Genomic DNA, 15,811 nt, shown 5'->3' on the forward strand with positions numbered 1-15,811 from the left:
CTCGTTTTACTCATGAGAGACAGAAATCCAAGTAAATTAAGAGATTCCCCAAAGGCCCACAGATGGTCAGTGTGACCCACACTTTCCATCTCTTGCTCCAGTGAATTTTTCAGCCCACAACCCTCCGAAGTGTCTCACTGAAACCAGTGCCGGGAAGTTGCCAGTGGATTCGGGCCACTCTAAGTTGCTGATCTACTGCAATACACTCACTCTTTCCCCAGAATGACAGATGTTATTAACGTTGAATGTTGACATACATGCATTAAAATGAGGATATTTGTGGGACCTTAGAAAATTACCAAAAGGAAGATTTACATGAAAAAAGTAGTGATTTTATTTTGTGCACATTGGAAAAGAGATCTATGAGTTGACTGGCACCTGGGGCAGACAGGAGACCTGTGCTGCCATCTCTCCTTACCCGGTCCAGGATACCCAGTGAATGCCACACCTGTTGGGGTCTCCGTCCCATGTCTGTGAAACAGGCCAACCAGTTTCTGACTTGAATGCAGCGGGGCAGGGAGGAAACGAGCCAATCCACCCCTGAGAGCTCCTCTGGCTGCAAGCGCTCTTCTCGGTCTTCAGATGCCCTCCCTCTTGTAGGCGGGATTTCTCCACAGAGCAAATGTCATCATTAATGAGGCTTTCTCCCCTGTGTCACATACCATATGGTGGCACAAACAAGTGAAAAGATTTCCTGTTAATTTCTCAGTGTTTTGCTAACACACGATCCCTGATGAATAGGCCTGGAAGGGGGTTGGGGGACGACTCGCCTGCCTCCCTCGCTGGCTGAGAATCACCCTCCCGAAATTTTAGCCAGGTGCCACAGAGATAAACTCCTACCTGCATGCCTACTCCTGAAGCATGCAAAACACAGGCTCTGAGTCCTTCGCCAAACAATTGTACTCCCCCAGAAATACTGGTACACTTAACTTCAGTCTCCCTAATGGGACATTTGCCTGCTCTATCAGCCACATGCTAACACAGAAGAAAACTCCAAGTTTGGGGAGGGGGCAGATATTTCAGAAGGGACAAATATCTTTGAATTTGACCCTAAGTTCCTAGTCTTTCTCATTTCTATAGCTAAGAAAAACAACACGAGGTTTAGGGTTGATTAACAACAACAACAAAAACAAAAATACTTGGGTTGTTCTATTTTCCATAGATGGACTTTGTTTTAACTCAGATTCCTGCTGTGCCACATTAATAACCTTGTGGGCTGAGAAGATTTGAAAAGGAAACTTGGCTGACTCTCACCGGATGTCATTCAGAGAAGAGCCTAAAATGCTTTTTCTGCCTGAAGCTCTAAACGGCAGAGGAGGAGAAAACCCAGAAGAGGAATGAAAGATCCATGTCTAGATTAGACCTGAAAAGAAGAAGTCGGTGAGGTAGAGTCAGAGAGAGAGGGGGAAGAGTTCATTCAACTGTGGGCATGGCCTGGGTGACATGATTAGCAAAAACAGGATCCTGGCAGGGACCAGTCAGAAGGGAGACCTGCATTCGCTGATGCGTGGAGACAACAGGTAATGCAGAGCAACACCTGAGCTCATTCCTTTTCCATTTTCTCCAACCAGACGATCCACAAAAGAGACTATACTTGCAAAAAAGTTCCAGATTAACTTTACCAACTATGTTGTTCGTCTTTACCATTAATTAGTGCCAGAAGCAACTCCCTTTTATCCCCTCTTCTCCCCTCTCCCTGGATTTCCCCTCTGGATGCTAATGAAGTCAGAGATTTTAAGTTTCACAGTCTCCATTGAGACTTTACTACTGGCAATAAGGAGAAAACAAATTAACGTGGAGGATTTCTTGACGGGAACAGTTTACAGTCAAACACCCCACCGTTGACAAAATCATCATAACTGTCACTTCACGCCTCTCTGCCAACTGCATAATTAGTGTCATTACCAGTAAGTCATGGAAATATAAACGAGTGTGGATTATACAGCACAAAATTGAATAAATATGAATATTTTATGTGACCTAAGCCATGTCACAAATTGTAAATGACATGGAATTGGCACTTCCTTCCAGAAGGTCCTAAGATCTTTCCTCTAGACTAAGGAAACCCCGTCAGTTTAGGGATCTAGAGAGATATCCCAGGTGGATGTTACTAGAAGGCAGGTGAGGAGGGGCGGGGGAGAATATTCTCTTTGGAACTGATTTTAAAATACATAAAATTGTTAGCACCTTTTTATGTTGAGAACATGCAATTTCGTTTTTATATTTTCCTAAATGGAATATAATTTCAAAAGAAAGTATTTTTAAAATAACAGAGTTTAAAGCCAAATGCATCTAATTTGTTATCACCTACTATTCTGGATCATTCATGTTTGAATACTTTGACAAAAATGTTAGACCAGACACCCTGCAACCCGGTTGCCTTAATTCCTCCACCCATGATGGTCTTCCTTCTTCCTGTTCTCCCAAGACCAGCTCAAGCCACACTGCTTTCTCCCATCTTTGAACTTTGTCAGCCTGGATCCTGGAAACCACACACTTTGGCACTTTTTAGATTCTCTAACATATGACCATTAGACTGGTTTTGTCTGTATAAATTGCACCTTTGCAATTTCCATACTTCCGCAGACCCTCTCCTTTCAGTGTCCAAAATGGGGCTCAGAGGTCAGAGACACTCCTTTAATATGTGTAAGGCAAATTATTAAATTAAATGCCAAGTCCTTTAGTTTCTATAGAAAATAAAATGGGACTAGAAAAATATTGGATAAAGCCTAGGTATTCTTTTCAGCAGGGTGGGATCACAACCCTGGAAACCAGATACATTCACACACACACACACACACATAAAACATAGTGTGTTCACTGAAACTTGCCAATGGGGGTGGGGAAATACCTTCTTAATCAAGGAGATTATTTATTATAAGCTTGGGTGTACATTGAGGAGCAGCTGAATCTCACATGGTATCACTAGATTATCAGCTCCATCAGGGAAGACAGTTTTGTCTGATTGTTCATAGCTATGGTAGGCAGAACAATGATGCCCAAAGATGTCCACGTTCTACTCCCTGGATCCTGTGACTGGGTTAGGTTACATGCTATGCAAAAATGAAACCCAAACACAAGTTTTACCCCCATCTCAACATTCAGTGCTTATCATGTTTAAATTCTCCATTTTTGACTCAAACTGTCATGGTGAAGTTTCAGAGAAACTTTGAAGTCTGTGTCTGCACTAGATAAAGGATAAATCCACTTGTTCAAAGTTCAAAATATAGATTTCTGTCCAAGAGATGAGACCAGAATGATAGAAGCTTCAAACTTCATCTTACAGGGAATTTTATCTTACAAGGTTTGAAGCGACACCAAGCAATGGACACGATCACATTGGTGTTAGTGGAAACTCCTTCCAGATACAGTACAGAGAATGATTTGGTTGAAAAAGGCTGTGGGTGGACCAGGTAGGAACTCTGGTGAGAGAGGCAGTGACCTGGCCTTGGATCGTGACCATGGGCATGGAGAAAAGTGGGTGAACTCTAGGAAAGATTAGAAGGTGGTATTGACAGGAGTTGGCAACTAGATGAGTGAGAGAAACAGTCAATGGGAATCACAATGGCTTTGGACAACCAGGAGGATGACCTCCATTCAGCGAAGTGTGGAGTATGAGATATCGTGGTTGAGTATGAGATATGTTACAGGTGGGCATATAAAATGAGTCCTGATTTGGGCATGTTGTATTTGTAATGGGGAGGTGATTGTTGTAGATAATAATAAGTAACTGGATATATCAGTCTGCATCTCAAGGGAGATATTTTGTTGGCAACAAAGATTTGGAAGTCATCAATATATGAATGCAGATGGAGGTCGGTGAGTATGACAGCACCCAAGGTAAGTGTATAGATTGAGAATTTAGGGAAGAACTCCAAGGACACTATTTTTAAGGAGCAGGATGCAGAGGAATCTACACAGGAGACTAAGTCCATAGCCAGCGAGAAAGAAAACCAGGAGAATTCAGTGTTATGATAGCTAACAGAGAAGATTTCAAGATGGTGGGTGTAATCCAAAGTGCCAAAGGCTGCTGAGAGGTGGAGCAAGGTAGAAGCATGAGCAGTGGATTTTGCAAAACAGATACCACTGGGGACCTGAATGAGAATATGTTCAGTAGAATAGTGGGGACAGAAGTCAGCCCAAAGTGTGTTAAGGAGGAGTGAGTGTAAGGTGAGGAAGTAGGGAAAACAAGTGAGACACCTCTCTCAAGAAGCTGGACTAAAAAAGAGAAGCATGAAATGGGATGGTAAGGAATCTTAAGAAAATTTGTTTTGAAGAGAGGAAAGTGTTGATCTGAAGAAGCCAGTAGAGAGGACAAAGTTGACCATTCAGATTATCAAGGAGACAACAAGTGTCATAAGATCCTTAAGGAGCTGGCATGAATCCAGAACAGAGATGGAGAGACGTGCTATGAATGGCGGTACAAGACATGTGTTCCACTAACACATGTCCAGTCTCCACTAACAGGAGGGAGGGAGGAAAGGATGGATATAGGCAGTTGCAGGTGAGTTTCTAGGTTTGATGGAGGAAAATGGAGGCAGTTGCTATCTACCGGCTTTTTATTCTTCTGTTAAGTAGATGATGAAGTTATCTAAATGCTTAATTTTGAAAAGACAGGTGTCCCAGCAAAGAAACCAAATTTTTATTTTTTTATTTTTTTTAAAGATTTTATTTATTTATTTAATTGACAGAGAGAGAGACACACAGCGAGAGAGGGAACACAAGCAGGGGGAGTGGGAGAGGGAGAAGCAGGCTTCCTGCCGAGCAGGGAACCCGATGTGGGGCTCGATCCCAGGACCCTGGGATCATGACCTGAGCCGAAGGCAGTCATTTAACCAACTGAGCCACCCAGGCGCCCCAGAAACCAAATTTTTAAAGCAAATAAATTCAAGGTTCTCAGGTGATACCATCTCAGCACAGGTTTGAATTTTCAAAACCATAATCCAGTGGTTTGACGTAGTTTCAAAGGGGATTCCAAACATATGGGAGGCTCAGCATTATGGAAGAGCTCATTCATAATACTCAGAATTCTCAAACTCCTCTACTCCTCTGTAGATCTCTCAGGCCCATAGCTTCTCCAGAGCTTCCCAAATATCAGACACTTAAAATGCCTCCCCTAATCCAGCCTGGGGCCACCTTCCTTACCCTCCTCCCATTTCCTGCTCTTCAGCTTTCTATTATGAAGATAAACTGAAGCTCTTGAATGAAATCTTTCTCTCTTACTTTTCAAGCTTTCTTCTCTCTATCCATTCTCCAGATTCCAAGATCTGTATCACGGAAGGTTCAGGAACAGGTCTGACAGTTATAGAACTTTTCCGGGAAGACTAGGATAGGAATGCAAAAAGAATGAACAGGGAGAAAGAACTCACACATTATTAAGTTGTGGCACAGCCATCTCATCAATACAACAAGAGCTGCTTTTGTAAAATGTGATGTCAACGTTGGAGAATGGCCCAGCACAGTCATTCCCACTAGAGTGTAGACCCCAGTGCTGATGGCTGCCTCCAAAGAAGGACAGGGGTTAAGTGGATAAAAGGATGGTCAATAACTCTGAAAAATTGACCATGGCACAGTGCTGTGGCTGACACTGGACAAAATTTGAATTATTATTCGTGCACGGAATATGCATATTTTAGCGTTAAATCTCCGGGTACTGAAAGGTTCCAAAAGGCATGAATGAGAATATTGACCACATGACTCATTGAGACTTGAGGTGACGTTGAGCCAGTAACAAAATCCCCGTGGGGGCTAATGAAGCTTTAGAAAATCCACAAACAAGGAGATGCATTTCACTCCTCCACCCAGGCATTGAAGGAATTCTTGTCTTTCCATATTAACAAGAAGAACATCAAAACTCCTCCCCAGAGAACTGCCAATTCGGAGAGGTTGGCTTATCAGTCAAGTGCAAATAACAACAAAATCTCACTGGCTTAACACAACAAGAGCATTTCCTGCTCATGCAAGGTTATTGGTGGATCCAACAATCCTTCAGGACCCCTGCCCTCCACGTGGGGGCTCAGCATTCCAGCTCCTGTGAACCTGAGTCTCCATAATGGCTGCTGCAGGGGAAGAGAGCACAAAGGGTTTCTGTGCTGGGCATCTCCCTTTGCCCTTCCAGAGCCCTTTACCAGCACGCTCTAGCCTGTTCTGAGTCACAGAAGTCTGCTCTGCGTGATCGTGTCCTCACTGAACTTGACCAATGGGGAATGCCAGCAGGATATCCAAGGGCAGAACTTGAGTGACTTCAGATCTCACTCTCCATGGGGTCATGGTAGCCTGCTGCATCCCTCTTCTGAGCACCAGAGCTTGCTCTCTCTTCCTCTCTCTCTATGTTCTGGTAACTGCCCCCTTCTCTTGCCTCTTAAAGCCTAGATGCTATAACACCTCCCCAACGTTGCCAGACCCAGAGTGTAACACCATCCCTTGTTGATTTCTTAAAACCCAGCCCGCACCTTTGCAAACACCGTTGCAAACTTAAAATCCAGGCCACCCTTTATGAAACTCTTTTCCATTACCCAGATTTTAAATGCTTTGTTCTGAAAATGACCCTCGTCACTTTCACTTGAAATCATGGACCAGACATGTACTGCTTAACCCCTGTGGGACTGGGACGTTTCATCCTCTCAATTACCCAAGAGAAAAAGGAACACAGTATTGGTCAAGACTAGAAGTCTCTATCACAGAGGCCCAGCAATAAATGTAACAGGATTTACGTGATAATTAGAGAGAAAATGGTCACTTTGCCACTTTCATCATTAGAAACAGCACATAACTCATCATAATTCCTTTTTGGTGTGGCTGCAGACAGTTGGAGCACTTCCAAAAGCAGTGATCAAATACAAAATTACCAAATTAACCCCCCCGATTGGCAATCAGATTGAGATAGCTGTTTCCTCTCAGGTTAGAGAAGATTGCCCATTAGCTCTTTAGAAGAATAAGCAGGGCAAGTCACAGGCCTTATGCAATATTGATTGGATGTGTCCTCCCACACAAAATGCTATAGAGTAGCTTTCAGTGAGCTATTATACAACTGTCACAGAAGGGCAGAAATACAATGCTACCTTTAAAATATTTTGTCTGCTGATTGATTAAAACAACCCAACAGTAGTAAGAGTAACACCCAACACCAAACGGTCCAGAAATGCCAAGGGCGTGCAGGGTGACAAGAGTTGTGCTGGACTCTGGATCCCAGTCCATGCTCCCCAGTAACTGGCTGGGTGCCCTGGGCCACGTTGAGCCTGGTTTCTTACATATAAGTTGAGGCAACTGGATCAAGGGCTTTTTAACCTGAGATCTATGAATATATCTCATGAGTTCCGGTAAAACTTGGCAAATTTTGGAATATGTTTGCATATGTATTTTTTTAACATAAAAGAGTCACAGGTTTCATAAGACACCAAAACATCCCTTACTTCTCCCCTCAAGAAAAAGCTTACAAAGTGGGCTAGATGGTTTCCAATGATTCCTCCAGATCCAACATTTGGTGACCTTATGGTCATTTCTGGTCAATATATTGGTCTGATGAGAACACATAATATATTCTCATAAAACAATGAAATTGTCTTAGTATGGAGACTCAGCATACAGTTGGTCCTCAATAAAGGTGCATAAATCTGAATCTGGATCTCGTTTTTCCTAATTTTTGAATATGTCATTTTAGAAGGTTATAGAAACATCCGATATAAATGATCTTTTCTGGGTTTTTTCAATTATTTACTCAATAATAAGCCCCTCACTTGCTCTACATTGCACATTTCCATTTTACCCCCCATGACTCTATACAGAATAAGAAGTTCACAGTAATCTCCTATACATGAAGGTAGAGGACACATTTTAGTTAAGCAACTCAACTTTGAGCCAAGATCCTAAAACGCCTATTTTAATAACTAGTCATTGTTCTGCACAAACTCTTCCCCAAAGAACAAACTTTAAAATGGTTATGAGCAACTCTTAATGGACCAAATTTTCTAACTTCAATGTCCTGAGGTACCTAACCTACCAGCTCTCAGCGTCACTGTCCAGTTGCTTTAATTAACCATAGGTTCAGTTTTGCTTGCATTCTAATTGGATCCTTGACTAATTGTGCATTAAATACTTGGCAGAACACTGCAGACAATCTTACAAAGCCTTCATTCGTCCCAACTTAAATCTGGGAAAGCTTAAGATGTCAGAATACTATGGTTGGTAGTTTCCCGTGGAAACAAAGGAAAGAGGATAAGGTTTAAAGTGACTCAAACACAGGATCAGGACCCACAGGCATACATTCGAGACTGAAAATGCTTTTCCTTTACACTCTCTTCTTCCTGGCCTGGTTTTCCTCTTCCCTGTTTTCCTACTTGCCACGTGAATGTTGGCCTTCATGTCACAGCTTGAAGCCTTTCACTTAACACACATTTTTTTTTTTTTTCCTTGAACACAGAACTCCCACTTGGGGATTCATAGTTAAAATAGTATCTATAAAATGTTGTCCAGTATTGTCTTCCCATAATTTTCACATTACGTTTTAAAGTTGTTTGGATGAGCCATCGGATTGGTCAGGTGGGTTAATTCCAAAGTTGATGATTCCTTACCCCAATTCTGAATGCCTTACTAATACCAGAATTATGGAAAGAGTGCTCAAAGCATGGGCTAACATGTAAATTCAGTGAGCTGGTTGGCACTGGGTGAGCGATATGAACAAGACAAACAAGACAGAATCACCAGATTATGATTTAGGACACCAGAGTGCTCCAGCCTGGCCTCTGATTCCCTGTACAACCAGCCCATTACCTGTAGGCCCCTGTTTACTTATAAAGGGTTAAAGGATGATTTTTCAAAAGGATCACTTTCAAATTTACAGTCATAACTGTTGCACAAATATTAAATGGACAGGGCGCGCCTGGGTGGCTCATTCAGTTAAGTGTCTGCCTTCGGCTCAGGTCATGATCTTGGAGTCCTGGGATCGAGCCCCGCATCAGGCTCCCTGCTCAGTGGGGGATCTGCTTCTCCCTCTGCCTCTCACCCTGCTCTCGTGCTCTCTCTCAAATAAATAAATAAAATCTTTAAAAAAAAATTAAATGGACATATTTAACTGACTCAAAGAAGAATGTGAAAAACAGATCTATCTAAAACATCAAAAATATTGAAATGAATTTCTGATAGATGCAAAACTAGGCACAAAATGTAATCTCTGTAATGATGCTTGGATCATTTCTTTGTGCAGGGTAGAAAACAATTGTCTCACCACCAGACAAAATTAATTTGCATTCCTACTAGTTTTGTACAATTGACAGAGCCACAATATAGCCCAGTCAAAGACAATCAAAGGCACAGCCCCCTATAGAATGAGATAACCCTGGAGGATCTGCTAGACAATTTCCAGAATTCTGTTAAAATGACAATCTGTAGGGCGCCTGGGTGGCTCAGTTGGTTAAGCGACTGCCTTCGGCTCAGGTCATGATCCTGGAGTCCCGGGATCGAGTCCCGCATCGGGCTCCCTGCTCGGCAGGGAGTCTGCTTCTCCCTCTGACCCTCCTCCCTCTCATGCTCTCTGTCTCTCATTCTCTCTCTCGCAAATAAGTAAAACCTTAAAAAAAAAAAGTTAAAAAAAAAAAGATGATAATCTGTAATCTGCTGCCCATTTCAAAGGCTTTTAAAATTTTTCCCAATAAGCTTGCCCTGGAGATCATAAACACTGTCTCCTAGAATTACGCTCGATCACAAAAATGCTGGTCTCATTGGGTTTGGCCTGCTTATTTCCATGGCTGTTGTGGGAATGCTAATTAACCATATATTTGCTTTGTAAATTGAGAACCATGCTGTTCTGAGTTATTACCAAGGCCACAGAATTAAATCCTGTGTGAAGTTTTCATAAGGAGATGGAATTTTATCTTTTAAAGCCAGTGCCATTTGCTATCCTGATGCTAGGAAACCAGGTCCAAGAAACTGTCCACCAGATGTCACTTACAGCACCTGCAAACTTGGGTGATTCCTGCCCTTCAGGGTCCCTCAAACTTGCCAGGGTTCTTGGCCTGCCAGATAGTGACCTTCCTCACCATCTGGGAGGCCTGGACCCTAAGCCACGTTAACTCTAAAAGATACCCTTTTTTCTTGAAAATTGGTTGTTATTCCTGATTAAACAAGAATTCTTTTCAAACATGACACTCCTTCAATGGCCTTGGTTGCCCAGTTCAATTATATTCTGGTCAAACAGTGGGGAGATTTATATTAAACTTAGCTAAATAACTATTTTTCCATGAGACGTAAAGGGAGTTGATAAGAGTTGGTGAATTTGGGGGGATCAGTGGGAATCAGATATCATTTAAAAATGTTTCACTTCCCTTTACAAAAGAAGAGTGTACTTAGCTGAATGTCCTTAGGAATGATTCAGAAAGAAAGAAAAAGTGTTTCTTAATATATACATAAAAATATGGAGCATTAACAAAATGTCAACAAAATTCCGAGCAACTCATCACAACAAAATTTTTGTCATCGGTTCTTTCGTCCTCTTGTTCTGTGAGTCATGGGTCTCCAGCCTGTTTTCAGGAAGAAACCAGGAGACCCTGCCTCAATCAGGTGGTACAGTTTGACGGTATCTAAACGATGTCTGGTTAGAAACCTGTTCCCAAGTGTCTCTACTTAGAAGCGTCAGTAGTTCAAAGTACCTACTATAGTCCTTTACCTTATGAGAAGGTCTTCAGGCAGGCAGGCAAGCACTGGAATAAAACAAAAATTATCTGCAGATGACAAATACTTAATGATTGTGGTTAATTTATTACTGTCATCAATAATACCAGAATGTGGCAGGATAAACTCCCTATCGGAGTACGATGCGTAATTAGTTCAGAAGGGTTCGATCAATGTGTCCCCTGAGACTAAAACCAACCCCCAGAGTCTTCTCATAAGGCACAGACTTTCTGAAATATTTATATTAATAACGTTGCACATCAACAAATGCAAGCAAAGGCTAGCATCTCTTCTAATTTGATGACTTTTTCCCTGTAGCTCTTGCAATAGCGCAGAACTAATTTAAGAGATACCTAACACATTAAACAAACTTAATTATTTCTAGTATTTCTCTTTTTATATGGTAAAAACTAAATCTTTGTGATGGCCCTGGGCCTTTGGGAAATCTCAAAGATAGTTTTAGGTGTAAAAGATATCCTGAAATTTTTCTTTTATTTTTTTCTAAATATAGGATCCAGGCTTGGTGCAGCAAAGTCAAAAGAGTTGTCAGAGGAGAGCTGGGGCACTTGATTTTGGTTGGATCATAGGTGCCTGAGAACCAACTGCACGGTGACCTATTTAATCAAAGTGACAACAAAATATTTTGAAATACACATAAAAGGAAATACACTCATAAAGAACCTTAGCTCTTTCACAAGTAAGAGAACTTTGTTCTTTGGATTTTTCTTTTAAACAATCAAGGACATAATAAAGTCAACATAAAGCACAGAAATCGTTCTAGTAGGCCCAGGTTCTCTGCTACGTAAACTGATTGTACAGAAAGTAAAGAATACTCTTTCATCTTGTAAATAATGGTATTAATTAGCAAACCAGTGAAACAAACCCATCAAAAATGAGCCAACTTAACAAAAATTTTAACTTATTTTAAGCCTTCTTTTCAGATTCAGCTGTTATAAATCAAGGCAAATAAAATTTATTTTCCAGGTTTTGTCTTCCAAGAAGCTCTTCCGTATTCTGGAACAAACAGGCTCTTATAGTAGAACAAAATTATTTTTTTCTTATAAAACAAAGCCACATGTGCTTTGTGCCATGTGCATTTCTCTATCATTATTGCTTGTATTATAGTCTCAACCATGTATATTAATTATAACTTGGACCAACGTGAAAATTTCCTATTTCACAGAGAAAATTAGAGGGTATATGATTGAGAACTGTCTGTCATTTTGCAGTGTTGAAGCAGAATAACACAGCTTGTGAGTATGTTTAACACACTTTCCACACCCACACCCATCCCTTTTCTACCTTCTTAAAGTGGCAAAAGTGAACCTGTTCAATAACATGACCCAAAGATAACATATAGAAATATGAAGCTTAAAATTATGCTTAGACATTAATATTTCAGGATTCCATATTACATAGAAAATATCGAGGTATCCAAGAATTATCCATTAATTAGCTCAATTTAATATTAGTTTAAGACTTAAAATTACTAAAAGACCTTGGAAATTATGTTTAAGCTGACACACTACAAAACATAATTACTATTGTTATAAAAAGTTTGTTAGAATAATGACTCAATTTAGTTGAGCACAAATTACCTTTTGTAATCTTAACAATGTGTAGGAGTATTATTAGCTTATTTGATCATGAAACCTTCAGAATTTTAGGAAGTTCAGACTGACTATTCTCCTCATGAACAAGAAAATCAACAAAGTAAAATAATGTGTGCTTATATACACTTAATACTGACAAATCAGACAAAACATAGATTTATTTTTGAAAACCATAACAAGTAAACCAGTCCAATTCACCAAAGCTTTATCTTACTTATGTAAACTTGAGTTCTTAAAATGTTTCTGATCCAGCAGAATAATCATTTTAGCTATAACTCTCTTAAATTATTAGAAATTCAATTTCATTACTTTGGGGGAAGATTCAGAAATATTTTATTTATATAAGTATATATTTATTTCAATAAATGATCAGAAGAGAGCTCTTTTACTTTAAGACTTGTAACAACCTAATTTGTTAATATCCTCTGGGGGGGGGGGGAATTCTACTAACACGAGAGGAAGAACCCTTTCTCAATTACATACTTGGACACATGGACATGAAGAAACATTGAGAATGTGTAGCTTCAGTTCTACAATATCAACCTCAGGTCTAAAATAAACATAGCCACACAAAAACTCCGTGGCCTCGATCTCAAAGAGTTGTTCTCCTTCCCAGAAAGTCTTAATTAATTAGAGCGCGGAATAGACAAACACAAAGGGTGAAAAAACGAAATTCTCTGTTGTCTGTCACCCAAGAGAGAATAGATCACTATCCTCCACCTGTAGAAATCAACAAACTGTAGATGGTAGAACCAAATTTCCAATCACTGCTATCTCCAGTGGGGAGTAAGTTAGCACCCCATGTGGACTATCTGTGTGAACCAGAAACAAAAACAAAACACTGAATCAGGGGAAAGGAATAAAATAAAACAGAGTATCCACAATGGTAAAGTTTAAGTCACTTTGAACTCAGATGGGAAACGAAGAAAAAACCCATACAGGCTTGAACAGTCCATGACGTGTACCACTCCAGCAACAGTTTGTCAGATAAATCTTCATATCTAAATGGCACCTCCAAACGAGTGAAGAATAATCCAAATGGTAAAATCATGACTCTCAGACAAATATAAACAGGTGTGAAAGAGTTGGTTTTTCTCATCAATTAATGAGGGAACTCTGATAGTTAAGCACCTACGCCTAGAATGTTCAGCCAGATTGATGAGCCACAAAATTTTGCACAGCTTCGTCTAGTTGTAGCTACTGGGAATGGAGATGTCAAAGCAGACAGTGGTGACCCCATTCCCTTATCCTACCGATGAAACATCATATCTATCACACGCTCTTTGCAATTTCAACAGTCATTAAAAACATTCATTATATAAAATTTGATTTTTATAATTGTCAAAATACATTCAAAGTTTGACTAAATAAGTTGAATGATCAAGCTGAACCATCATCACCAGTGTTCTGCAGTAATGGGTCACTATACTGGGAGGCTGAAATCATGGGCTCAGTTTCCAGCACTGACACTGACCAACTCTGCATGGCCAACTCTAGGGGTCCAGTATCTCACTCATAAAATGAAGGGTCAGGATGGATGGCCTCTGAGGGCCTTTCTGGCTCCAAGGTCAATGGCAATGTTGTCAGTGAAAGGTCATCAGGCAACTACATTGTATTCACCTGGGTGCCTATACAATTAATAAATTTCTGGCCTCCTCCACAGACACACCAAACAGAATTTGGGTGGGAACCAGGAATCTGCATTTTAAATAATCTCCACATTATTCTTATACAACTGAAGTTTGAAAATCTTTAGTGTATGAGTTTTTTTCCTGGGAAGAAAACAGGACTAAAAAATAGTTACTGAATTGTTCTGGCAAATGGTACACTACTCACTGCCTTCAAAGCAAAGGTCATCCACACTGAAATTTGTCTGAAATAATGTTGAGAAGAAACCAGGTTGTCACTATTTTAAAAGTGGTAATTTGGGGGGCACCTGGGTGGCTCAATTGTTTAAGCGTCAGACTCTTGATTTTGGCTCAGGTCATGATCTCAGGGTCATGAGATCAAGCCCGTATCAGGCTCTGTGCTGAGCATGGAGCCTGCTTAAGATTCTCTCCCTCCCTCTGTCCCTCCCCTCCAACTCATGCTCACACTCTCTCTCTCTCTCTTAAAAATTAATTAATTAATTAATTAATTAATTAATTAAAAATAAAAATAAATAAAAATGGTAGTTTCCTATGATATATGGCTCATTATACCTGGCATAAGATTTGGACTATATGCTCAGCTCGCTAAAGAACAGCTGTGAATAAATGTACAGTTCCCTTTGCTCATCCACATTGCCTTTTACTTCCTTCTTTCTTATAAATCATTTAAAGACAATAAATAAAAACAAGGGTTGTTTCTTTGAAAAGACCAATATATGTGATAAGCCCCTCACCACACTAACCAACTCAAAGAGAAGACATAAATTACCTATATCAGAAATGAAAGAGGGGCCATCACTACTGATCCCATGGACATTAAAAGGCAAATAAAATAATACTATGAATAATTGTATGCCCACATATTTTATAACTTAGATGAAATGGAGCAATTCCTTAAAAAACACAAACTACCAACACTTATATGAGAAGTAGTTCGAATAAGCATATATTTAGTCTTAAAAGTTAAATTAATAATTAATAACCTTCCAAAAGAGAAAGCACCAGATCTAGATTGGTTCACTGGTGAATTATACCAAGCACCTAATGAAGAAATAATACTAATTCTCTGAAAACTCCTCCAGAAGATAGAAGTAGAGGGAATACTTCTTAACTCATGCTATGAGGTCAGCATTATCAGAGTAGCAAAGCCAGACAAAGACATTACAAGAAAAGAATACTGCAGACCAATAACTCTCATGAACACAGACTGAAAAATCCTCAACAAATTATTAGCAAATAATATCCAAAATTGTGTAAAAAGAATTATACTCTACAACCAAGTGGAAATATTTCAGGTATGCAATGCTCTTTCAACATTAAAAAAGCAATCATTGTAATCCGCCACATTGACAGGTTAAAGAAGAAAAATCATGTCAGTTGATACAGAAAAAGCATGTGACAAAATTCAACATCCAGTCATGATAAAAACTCAGCACACTGAAAAGAAAGCGCAACTTCCTCAACTTTATTTTAGAACATTTCCAAAACAACAACAACAAACCAGTAGGTAACATCATACTTAATGGTGAGAGACTGGATGCTTTTCCCTTAAGATCAGGGAAATGCTAAGATGTTCTTTTGCACCATTCCTATTCAACATTATACTAGAAATCCTAATAGTGCAATAAGACAAGAAAAAGAAATAAAAGTTATATATATTGGAAAGGAAGAAATAAAATTGTCTTTATTCACAGACGGTGTGATCGTCTATGTAGGAAATTCCAAAGGATGTACAAAATAACTCCTGGAACTAATAAGAGAAGATAACAAGGTCATAGGACAGAAGGTTAATACACAAAAGGCAATTGCTTTCTTTTAAATGGTTTCTCTTTCATTGTGGAAAAATGTTAATCCAAACAAAATGTTAATCCAAATGTTAGTCCA

The sequence above is a fragment of the Phoca vitulina genome, unplaced genomic scaffold (genome assembly GCF_004348235.1).
Source record: "Phoca vitulina isolate PV1807 unplaced genomic scaffold, GSC_HSeal_1.0 scaffold17, whole genome shotgun sequence".
NCBI lineage: Eukaryota > Metazoa > Chordata > Mammalia > Carnivora > Phocidae > Phoca > Phoca vitulina.